Consider the following 12067-nt stretch of genomic DNA (forward strand, 5'->3'; position numbering starts at 1 on the left):
CATGAAGGTGGATTACATTTTTAATATGTTGGAATGGAATTGGAGCAAATCAATGAAATCAGCCACCCCACCAACAACAGGTTATAAATTGGTTTCACTTTAATTTCCAGGAACATTCACGGATTCATTGTGAATGTATATGCGTAGGTGAAATACAGACATTGGCTCAAATTTTCTCTTAGTGCTTTGAATAATGTTAGTTGGGCAGTCAAACTCAAGAATATTATAGTTTGGAACTAGAGCAAATCAATTTTTCATTCTAGTAAGTGAAGACTCTAAACTAAGAACAAAAAACTACAATAACAAATAAAAATTGCTTAAATAATGTTGCCAGCAAGTGCTTCAACAGTTGTGAAGCTTTCTTTCACAACATCATGACTTTCCTTCATCTATTCCATTTTGAGTCTTTGTATGCTCTTACCGTTTAAGTTAAAGCATTGATGTCAACTCTCCTTGGTTGGCTAAAATGGTGAAACTGCTCTTGAAGTCTCATCTATGGGAAATTAGACTAGCTCCATATTAAGAAGTAGTGTCCCTATTAGTCTTTACCTCTCCCACACAGGTTTCATTGATGGCTCACTTTTTCCACTGTACATGCAAGTTCAGCCAAGGCTCTGAAGAATTTAGATGCACCAAACCCATCACAAACACCGTGTAACAAGCCCATTCCAAGGGTGAAACCCCATAGAGAAAGTTGGTACCTTGAAAACCAAAGGGGGATCATGAGAATTATTAGGGTTATCATCATCAAACACTAGTTTCTATGCAGTTGGAACATCAATCCCTTCAAGGTAGTGAAGAGAAGAGAGTTCACAATTAGCAGTTGCCTCCAAGGGCTGTAAATCCATTAGCATTGGAGTTGATTCCAAGTTTTCCATCATCAAATTTCACTATCTTCCCAGCAAGTGGATAATAGCAAACAAAGGCCTTCGAGAGGGCTTCTTTTATCACATGAAAAGGGTCTAGTTAGCCATTTGGTGAATCAAGATTTGCTTTGTAGACATAAATGGTTTGACACAAAATGTTGAGAACTGGATCACTATCAATGGTGGACTATGCAAGAAATTTAGGGGGTGTAGGCTTAGAGGGTTTAACTATCACATACAAGATCCTTCATATTAAGGACAAGGGGTGTCTTTAGGTTTGCCATGGAATTTAATGCGTAAAAAATAGAGATGTGAGGATATGAGAATATATATGTATTAACTATTAAGTGACTCTCCTTTGGTCTTAATATGAAGGATGTTATACACTCCCAACTCAGGAAATGGGATTGGTTGAAGAATTTGAAACTCGCACATATGGAATAGGAAAGTGACACCTTGATTAGGAGGGAAAGGGGATTTGAAAATGTAGCTTACAATTAAACTACCAACTTTGTTATTGTTTTAACATGCAGAAATTGTTGGGTTGTAAGTTTATTTCCTTCAACTCTTTTCATTATAAGAGTTTTCAGACTGATACTAGATTATGGATATGAGAATAACATTGGTTAAAATGTGTGAAAACATGAAGAAAATGGAACTATTTCTATTATCAGGACACTTTCTTATGATCTGTAGTATGTACTATTTTAAATTCCATCTGCCACATTTAGGAGAGTTCTGGTTGAATTTGACCAGGAATAGAACAAAAAATGATATAAAGACAGTGTGACATATTTTCAGTAGACCTCTGAAGTGGTCCAGACACTATGAAGAATTCTCACGTGTAACTCATGTCATATTGATAACTCATCTTCCACATGAGCAGTGTGTCAAAAATCCAAAAATTCCTTCGGTTGTGTCTACAATAACCAATTGTTTGTCAATATTCTGGGTAAGTTTTGAGGACTGTAAAAGTTTGATACAACTTTCTTCAACCAAATGACATGGAATACAGGATGAACTTCAATCTTGGATTGAGTTTCTCATTGCTTTACTGGGCCAAGAATCTAAACCTTTAAGACCAAGATTCCTTATACATCTTATCTCCTACCTGCAAATCTCTTATTCTCATTATTTTGTTGCATTATGTCGTGTAGAGCATGGTGTTAATTATGCTTCAAGTCATCGAAAATTAAGTCCCTTGTAGTAGACACTAGAGAGCTGGTTCATACTTTAAATGCTTATGATTGATGGAAATGTATTCCCTCTTAAAAGTAAGGTAGGATCCCTTCCATACAAGGCTCTAAAGGGCATCATTTGTGTTGAACCAACATTCAGCCCAACTCAATGATTATGGCCACTGCTTATACCTTATGAAACATGTTAAATATCCAAACATTTATTTACCACCTTAGTTTTCCCATCCATTTGTGGATGTTAAGCATGGTTGTACTTCTTCATTTTAGTTACCACTCGCTTGAATAATTTTGACTAGAAATGCATGAGCAAGATTTGATCCCTAATGGAAGTAGGGGACATATGATTCTTTAGATTTTCAGATATAAAAATATGGCCTATCTTCTTGGTTGTGAAAGGATGAACTATAGCAAAAAAAAAAATGGGCATATTTGTGCAGTCTATGCTCCATGCCGAGGTGTTATCCTTCCTATTGGCTGTGGATAGACCATTGATGAAATCCATGGAGATGTCACTCCAACTTTGGATTAGAATAGGCAATGGCTACAAGAGACTGGTGAGGTACTGGCTTTGATGCTTATTTCTTGTGTACTTGACATTCAGCTATAAACTACTGGATATCCTTCTTTGTTCCTTTCCAATAAACCACCCCAGATATTTTGTTGCATGTTATGATTTGTGAACATACCTAAGTGTCCTATGGCTAATCATAAAGTTTCAAAGGCTTGTTGTGTCTCTTCATGCTTGACATGAATGAAAGTTACCTTTTTTTTCAATAATTCTGTAAAGGGATTTACTATTTTCCCATAGTTCCAATCTAATTTTCTGTAGTACTCCATGAATCGAAAAATCCCCCAAGCCTTTTAAAAGTCCTTAAACATGAACAAAATGGAACTCGGGTCAGTTTAACTTCTTATGATCTGGAATATGAATTATTTTTAATTCCATCTGTTGTAGTATGGCTGGGAATTGTTTCTGCTATAAGTTGTGAGTTGCAACTATGAACTTGGTTGGTTTTATTGCAATATCTCGTTCTTCTTTTAATCTCTAATGTTAACAAGTGAATATCATTTAATGTTGAGTTTTTTGGTTTAAGAGAATTAAGTAAAATGTCTGGTTCCAACATGTTATTAAACTACTATGAGCTCTAAATTTCCTTTCATTGAATGTTTTATTGTGTTTCGTTTTGAAAACTTTCATCAACAAAATGCCGAAGATTCACTAATATTTGCTTTCTTTCTCTTGGCCTTGCTGTATATTCATGATTTCTTTCATGTTAATATAAGGCGAATAAGCACAATTTTGGTTAGAGAGTTCTAGTTGGCTTTTCTTTCTCAAGCAAAGAAAGTTGTAAATTGTAATTTAGTATAGCTACCAAAATTTTTTTTTAGGTGAAGGGGACTTAGGCAATCATTGATACAGTTTCAGCACAACATTGACAACAATAATGCATTGCTTTGTTCAAGTAAAAATTCTTTGAAATTTCCTGCTAGGTGTTAGCTAGTATCACTTTATCTTAGACCTAGTATCTTATAAGGACTCTTTGTTGTAGTTAACTGAATCTTCATTCCTCTTAAGTCAATTCATGAGCAAGTACAAAGTTATCACTTATCATTTACTGGATTATAGTCATTTCCTTGAACAAGTCATGAGCACTTGTTCCTAATTTTGTTTTCCCCGGTTTTTGTCCCAAAATCACACATATTTTGTGCGGGCTTACTTTCTAATTAGTTTGGATTAATGAAATCTATGTGTCGCAACATGCCCTTTTGCGGGCGCGCGAGGCGAGGTTCTCGGGTGCGTTTTCCAAAGGAGGAAAATGCGCGGAGTCGCCACCAACGTTTATTTGTGGAAAATGTTGGAAAAAATCGAAGGAAACCGGTCATAAAGAATATTCCAAGTTCGGAAGTTGTATTTACGTTTGAGGAAGGTATTAGCATCTCTCACGTTTGTCTCAAAGGACAACAACCTTATTTTTAGAATTGTGGAAATTGTGTTACCTTAACTTTTATTTCTTTTTATTTTTTAGGTCGACAAAAGCGGGGCTCTTGCTCCTACGTACCCTCCATCGAAGAGGAAATCAGACCTACATAGTTCTTTTTAAGGGTGAATCAAGCGATTATTTTTACTTGGAAGGTGATCATTTTAAGGCGTTGGACCTTAAAAATGATCCATTTACTTGGTAAGAAAAACTGAGATATTGAACTTTCAAATCCTTTTTTAGTGATTTTTGTGGACGAGATTGACTTTGCGGGTTGATTTTAGCCTTAGTTTTACTTTAGTTATTAGTCAATTCAATTAAGAAAGAGAAATCCCAAAGAGAAACGTCCAATTGTTTTTTTCGCTTTATTTCGTTAAAAGGTATTTTTTGATTATTATATTATTATTTTACCTCCTTTTTTTGATTTCCCACGTGGTTACGACACGACCGAACGGTCGAATTTCATTTTAACAGAAATTAATAGATATCACAAATCAAATGATCGGTGAAAATTTATTTTATTTTTTGATTAGGCGAGAAATGACTTAAATAAATGACTGGAGCACGTCAAAAGGGGGTACGGAAAGTAAATGAAACGAGAATAAAAATACACGAAACAAATGGGGACCACCACGAGTACATAGAATGAATTGAAAAGCTCGATTTGGGTACTTACCGGTTGAAGATCAAAGAACAATGAAGAACGAACGATGAATGATGAAGAACGGTTGAAAATCTTCGCGTAATTACCCACAGAAACGTTACGGAAGCGCCTCGGCTTGGATTTGTGAATGTATGTATACATGATTTTGATGATGTCAAAAGAAGAATCAAACAAGGCTCATTTTGCTTCAAGATTAATACAAGATTGTTTCAACAAACAAAGCCTTGATTCAAGATTTCTTCAAGATCAAGCCTTGCCTCACAATGAAAGGTTTCAAGTCATTCAAGGCACATCTAATCGATTACCAATACATGTAATCGATTACCAATGGTTTGAAAGTGTGTAATCGATTACACATCATATGTAATCGATTACCAGAGACTCTAAACATTGGAAATTCAAATTTTAAATGAAGGGCCACAACTGTTGAAAAACAACTGTGTAATTGATTACACTAATTCTGTAATCGATTACCAGAGAGGATTTTCAAGGAATATCGCCAACAGTCACATCTTATCATTTGGATTTTGAATGGCCATAAAAGGCCTATATATATGTGTGACTTGGGACGAAATTGAAGAGAGAGTTTTGCTTGGCAAAAATGTCTTATCCTCTCAAAAGACAATGAGAGAGATTCCAAAAGAACTTCATTGTCAAATGCTCTCTCAAAAGAAATCCTTGGCCAAACACTTGCAAAATCTTTAAGGATTCCTACATGATCTTTATTGTAATATTCTTCTCTTGAAGAGAGAATTCTTCTTCCATTCTTCTTATTCAATGAGATTGGTTAAGAGACTGTGAGTCTCTTGTTGTATAGCATCTGAACACAAGGGACGGGTTGTCCCTGTGTGGTTCAGACTTTGTAATGGATTTTACAAAGATAGTGGAAAACTCAAGTGGGTTGCTTGAGTACTGGATGTAGGCACAAGGGTGTGGCCGAACCAGTATAAAATTGTGTTTGCATTCTCTCTTCCCTTATCTTATTTATTTTGTTGCAATCAGTTGTGTCTTGCACGTTAAAGAACATTGTTAAATTGATTGTTGTTGCTTCTTCTGCATTCTAAGCCTATCCCTCTTAAGATTATTGAGACCACAAGGTCCAACAGGATTTTCTTCACGGAAACAATTTTCCTCAACAATTTCAAGTGAATACGAAGTGCTAAGAAGGCCGAACCCCTTTCTTCTTCACTCCTCCCCCTATTTATAGCAAAATAGGGGAGGAGCTTGCCACCCAGCTCGCCCAGGCGAGCCAGGTTGCTTCCTCCAGAAGCAACCGCCTTCTGGAGGAAGAATCTGGAAGGCCCAAGTGGGCCTGATTGCTATTTGCACCCCTTTTTTTTACTAAATACACCCCCTTTTACTTTTTTGGTGATTCTTTTTCCGTAATGTTACGAAACTTTACGAATTTCATAACGATACTTATTTTCTTTCCGTAAGGTTACATAACCTTACGGATCATGTAATTACTCTTTTTTAGCTTTCGAAAAAGTTACGAAAACTCACGAATTGCGTAACAATACTTCCTTTTGATTTTCGTCACGTTACGAAATTTCACGGATTGCGTAACAACGCTTCCTTTTGATTTCCTGCGCGTCTCAGGACTTCACATATTGTGCAACAAAGGGTGCCAAGTACTTTGAAGCGGTCAATTAAAGGTTGTATGCCATCAAGCAATAGTCCCTGGACGAAATTAGGGTATGACAGTTGCCCCTCTTTACTTACCTTTTATCGGAGATAAGAGGAAAGCAAAGATAAAACACTGATTTCGTCCGTCTTCGCCCTTTCCGTGATTAGTCTATGACGATTCCCGTCTCTCCTTCTCCTTTTTTCTACACAACACAAAACAAAACACAAACAACAAAAACACCAATAACATAATATACATATATACACATGTTTGGCGAACGAACCGATCGGGAAAATAACAAAAACCACATTTCCTAGTCACCGGAGGCTCCACACTTGATGGTGGAGGATGCATGAACAACACTGGGCAATCAATTCATGGGTTCCAGCCTCGATGGCGGAGGACACATGAACAACGCTAGGCAATCAATTCATGGGTCTCCAAATAAAAATGGAGAATGGAGGATAGGCGAACAGCGCTAGGCTATCAATTCGCGGGACTCCAGACTCGATGGTGGAGGATGCATGAATGACAATCAATTCATGGGGCTCCGAATAAGATTTGAGGGTGGAGGATAGGCGAACAGCGCTAGGCAATCAATTCGCGGGGCTCCAGACTCGTTGGTGGAGGATGCATGAATGACAATCAATTCATGGGGCTCCGAATAAGATTTGAGGGTGGAGGATAGGTGAACAGCGCTAGGCAATCAATTCGTGGGGCTCCAGACTCGTTGGTGGAGGATGCATGAATGACAATCAATTCATGGGACTCCGAATAATATTTGAGGGTGGAGGATAGGCGAACAGTGCTAGGCAATCAATTCGCGAGGCTCCAGACTCGTTGGTGGAGGATGCATGAATGACAATCAATTCATGGGGCTCCGAATAAGATTTGAGGGTGGAGGATAGGTGAACAGCGCTAGGCAATCAATTCGCGGGGCTCCAGGCTCGTTGGTGGAGGATGCATGAATGACAATCAATTCATGGAGCTCCGAATAAGATTTGAGGGTGGAGGATAGGCGAACAGCACTAGGCAATCAATTCGCGGGGCTCCAGACTCGTTGGTAGAGGATGCATGAATGACAATCAATTCATGGGGCTCCGAATAAGATTTGAGAGTGGAGGATAGGTGAACAGCGCTAGGCAATCAATTCGCGGGGCTCCAGACTCGTTGGTGGAGGATGCATGAATGACAATCAATTCATAGGGCTCCGAATAAGATTTGTTGGCAGGACCGAATGGTCCACCGGTTTTTTCCTACCTAAAAAGGGGAATCATGCTTTTTGCAAAGAAAAATAAATCATTCGCGAGAGCACTATATCTTAGAGAAACAATATACCCGTACCAAAGGTAATTTTCCTTGTAACCGAAGATGAAGGGTAGGATGTCAACATTTAGCTTTTAAATGAACATTCAGGGGAAACATCGGGTTAAGCTGAAACTGGGAATAAATCACTCATAGTGTATAAAAACTCACACAGGCAAGTGTTTTACCCTAATCCTAAACCATAACTGCACCATGACTTTATTTTGCACACGATTTCCTATCGAATCAAAAGATCACACGCACGATCACGGATCAATAGGATTTTCTCGAGGGTAGTGTTTTTGGAAAGGAAACTGGGTGTTTCGGTCTTTTCCTCTTTGTTTAAGTGGGACGGGATATCGCCAGTCGATAATGACTTTGAATGGCAATCCCAAAGGAAGAACCACCAAAAAATGGGTTTTCCTTTACCGGTAGTCATTTACCTTGCCGAAAATTTATCTGGTCCAAAAATCTTTTGTTCTCTTTCTTTCATTGATCGGGAATTACTCTGTTTTCCTCTTATCTTTTCCTTTTTTACTTTCTTCCGATCTTTGATCGAGAATCCTTCTTTTCCTTTCTTTTCATTTTTCCCTTTTCTTTCTTTTCATTTCTTCCTTTTCTTACTTTTCATTTCTCCCTCTCCATTTCTTTCTTTGGGAAATCAGGTTTTAGCATTCATTATTTGCTCTCCCTTGAGGAGATTCCGTTGTCCTTTGCTTCGGGGGAAAGGATGAGGATTCTTTTTATAGGCCAAGGTTCAAAGTGGTCTAAGGTCGTGTCTCAACAGGGTCTTTTTTCGTGGGAGCCCGATCTTGATATCTGGGGCACAACAAATTCGTGTGTCAAGGTATCGGTCTCGGGTTGAACTTCCATATCATTTCCACAAGGCACGCGTAACATTGATGATTCGGAAACAACGTGCAAAATTAGTCATGGCCACAGCTAGGTGGGCACTCAAGCATCCAGTTTATGGCATTGTGATACTACAGTTGGGGATTTACACAAACAGACCCAACGTTTCCAAATTATGTTCTTTCATCGGTTCAATGAAACCATCCATTCTTATCTCGGTCATTTAGGAAAATAAACTCTTAGTGTTAGTCCCTTGTTTCCAAAAGATACATTTGCTCTCTACGAATGATTTATGCTTCCTACGACCATAACATGCCGACCTTCGAGGTCTTCCTTTCTTTTTCCTTTTTGTTTCATTTTTATGTTCACAAAAAACTATACATCCATTGCCATCTACGAGAAAAACTTTTCTTGGTACACCTACATTCCTATGATGAACTTTTTCTGTACACACGCATTAAAACTCTTTCTCTTTACATCAACACGGTCTATATACAAACCCTATTCCTGTTCAAAGATTTCATTTTTTCGTTTTTCCCAACACACACCCGTAGTTTATACAAAAGTTTCTTTATATATACTCGTCGCTCACACACGCAAGAATTTCTTTTCACACATTATTTACACACACAAAAATCCCTCTATAAACATTTCTTTTACATATATAAAAAAACTCTTTTCTTTTCTTTGTATACATAGACACGACATTTGTTCACAACGATTCTTTCTTATTTTTGGCGTTATCATGATTTTGGTTCATTTTATTTTTAGGACGACGTTCCTAAATGAAAAACTCTACACGGTTCCGGAATTTCAACAAACACTATTGACAACAACGAAGTAAGCACTAACGTAACAGTTCAAATGATATGTATGCACAAAACAAGAGTCAATCAAAACGAAACAAACGTTAGTCCCTCAATTATACAAAATAAAATGATACGTAATAGATAAAAGAGGAAACATAAAAAGAGAATATGGATCTAGGGATCTCCTGGTCATGTGGCTCCGCTCCCCCCCCCAAGAAATCGAGTAAATCTGTCATCTTCTCATCCATTCGGGCCCCATCTGCATCACCAGGAGCCTCCCCTGCCTGGGCCTCAGGCCAATCTCCGGGCCATGCGACCTCTACCCTGAACTGATCAGGAGTAGGGCATTGAAAAGAAGCAAAACCCTGGCTCTGTAGGCTGAGGCTGAGATGGTAGAGACAGTCACGGGTCTACACATGCGCCCTGTGGTTGGCCGCCTGCTGGCGAACCAAATGCCGTAAATACCGCTCCGTGTCAAATGACCCAACTGGGTCAGCCTAAGGAGGTGGCGGTGGTGCGTTTGGGGCCTGCAGGTCACCACCCTGTGCCTGTCTAGGCGTGCAATACTTCTCTATGAAAGCTCGGGTGATCGACAGTCGAATCACCTTACTAGGTGTGACAGGAACCCCGAACGACTGGCAGAGACCTATGATTAATGCTGGAAAACCCAGGGCCCTGTTAGGCTTATCTGGGTCTAGAGGTTGCCTGGTAGGCGGCATACCTGCAAATAAATAAATGGCATCAGCGATCAACTGAGCCACATGGACGCTCATTCGTGTCAGGATGGCATACACCAGCTGACACTTCGGCAGAGGGAGGTCGGAATTGTGATCGCTGGGCAGGATGTTGCTGAGCAGCAACGTCATCCATGTCTGGGTCAAGGTAGTCATGTTGGTGCGCATGATCCGCACCCGTCTCCCAGCAGCGGTCCGGGCAAAATCCTGACCTGGTATGCATAGCAGCTGAGCGATGGCCTCCTCGTCAAATACGTCGGCCCGGTTCCTCCTCTAACCATATTCGCACTCCTTGCCCTCCTCCAATACTAGGGGGTATCCCAGGAACTGACTGAGGGCGTCTGCATCGAAAGGAATCAACTGGCCCCTTACCCATGACTGGAGGTCCCTTACGCCCTCCTCTGTAGGCCAAGCATTGGTGTAAAACTCAAGAACTATATCTGGATCAAACTTAGCCATGGGAGTGACCAGCGACGTCCAACGCCGGCGAGCTATCTCCTCCTGGAAATCTGTGTACTCGTCGTCCCTGAGCTGGATGCATCTCTCTCGGTGGAAGGACCATCCCTTGATGGCTTCGAAGCGCTGCTGGTGCTCAGTGCTCCTGAAATGATGGCTATCGAACTCGGGAGCGGCACTAGTCCCTGCGGCCGTGGCTTCCTTCCTAGATCTCTTCGAGGAAAGCTTCCTCGGAGCCATTTCCTGTGAAGACAGATAGTTGGAAAGTTAGTCTACAAGAAAATGCTTATTTTAACACAAAAATGACATGCTAATTTTTCCGATTTAGAATGAACTCATGCACACATTTAATGTAACTCATTTATGAACATGCACATGTGTAAAATATCCTACTATTTATTTCAACATACAAGGACATCCAACACATTCTAGTTACCACACATATATACATCTTTGAAAATAATACGCCTTCTCGTGCTCAAGGCCTTGTGTCAAAATTACACCTATTCACATCCTAAATATCTTGCTATCACAAACTACCTACACATATTTGAAGTATTTAACATACAAATTTTTGTTGTTTCACTCACATTTATTTATATGCACATTGGAAAGCTAATTATGTCATGCACGTACTTGCATTTGAAAAGGAAATTCCATGCCATCATATATTCATTTAGGAAGCGTCCTCAGGCCATTTTTTGACATGGGTACAATTTCTAAAAGGCTCCTAATGCTACCTATCCTCAAATACGCATACGTTGAGAGGCATTTCTTGCTACTCATTCAGACTTTGCAAGGCATTTTATGCCATATATTCACATATATACACATCATTGAAAGGTATTTTCCATGCTACCTATATTCACACACATATATACATACCATTAAAAGGTATTTTCCATGCTATCTAGATGCAAAGTATCCCTCATGGGGCAGCCAAATTCTAGTAAAAACCCTCTCAAGCATGTCCTAATTTTCATGCCTTTCCACTTTCAAAACCAAAATTTAGATTCTTAGCCATAAGTATGTTTCCTTGCATTGAAGCTAAGAGCTTGGGTTCCTAACCTTAGAATTGCATTTGGGCACCCATTTCGAATCCTTTATGCTGTCCCTATGTATATAAAACAGTCCCACAATCCCAATCTTACAAAACCATGTTCATATGTCATTGGGGCATTTCACCGAGCACTTGGTGGGCGCATGTTTAGGCATAAATAGCTAGAGAATGGGGGCAATGTGGCATGCCCCATTGCTTCAGAATACAACATAGGCCTAAGGCCATCCCCTACAACCCCTCAACTTTATCAAATCAAGCATGAAAACATCCCAAAATTGCCCCACAAATTTGAGCACATTCCCACAATTTAGAGCACCAAAAGATGAACAAAATGCACCAATGGAAAGCTAAAAACTCAAGGATTAAATACTTACTTGTTGGAGTGAATAGGAGTACCAAAAATGAAAGCAAAATGCAACCAAAGGTGGCTTGGGGAAGCAAAAACCATGAGCTCTCTCTTTTTGAATGAGGGGGGGAAGTTTTTTTGGGTGCAGAAAACGTTCCCCTCCCTCGTTT

At 39.5% G+C, this 12067-nt stretch overlaps 1 pseudogene; it reads right to left on the reverse strand.

Annotated features, from left to right (window-relative positions):
- Positions 1 to 317: 317 nt before the first annotated feature.
- On the reverse strand, positions 318 to 10494 carry LOC114420600 (annotated as a pseudogene).
- Between the last annotated feature and the right edge of the window lie 1573 nt (positions 10495 to 12067).

This window comes from Glycine soja, chromosome 7 (genome assembly GCF_004193775.1).
Source record: "Glycine soja cultivar W05 chromosome 7, ASM419377v2, whole genome shotgun sequence".
NCBI lineage: Eukaryota > Viridiplantae > Streptophyta > Magnoliopsida > Fabales > Fabaceae > Glycine > Glycine soja.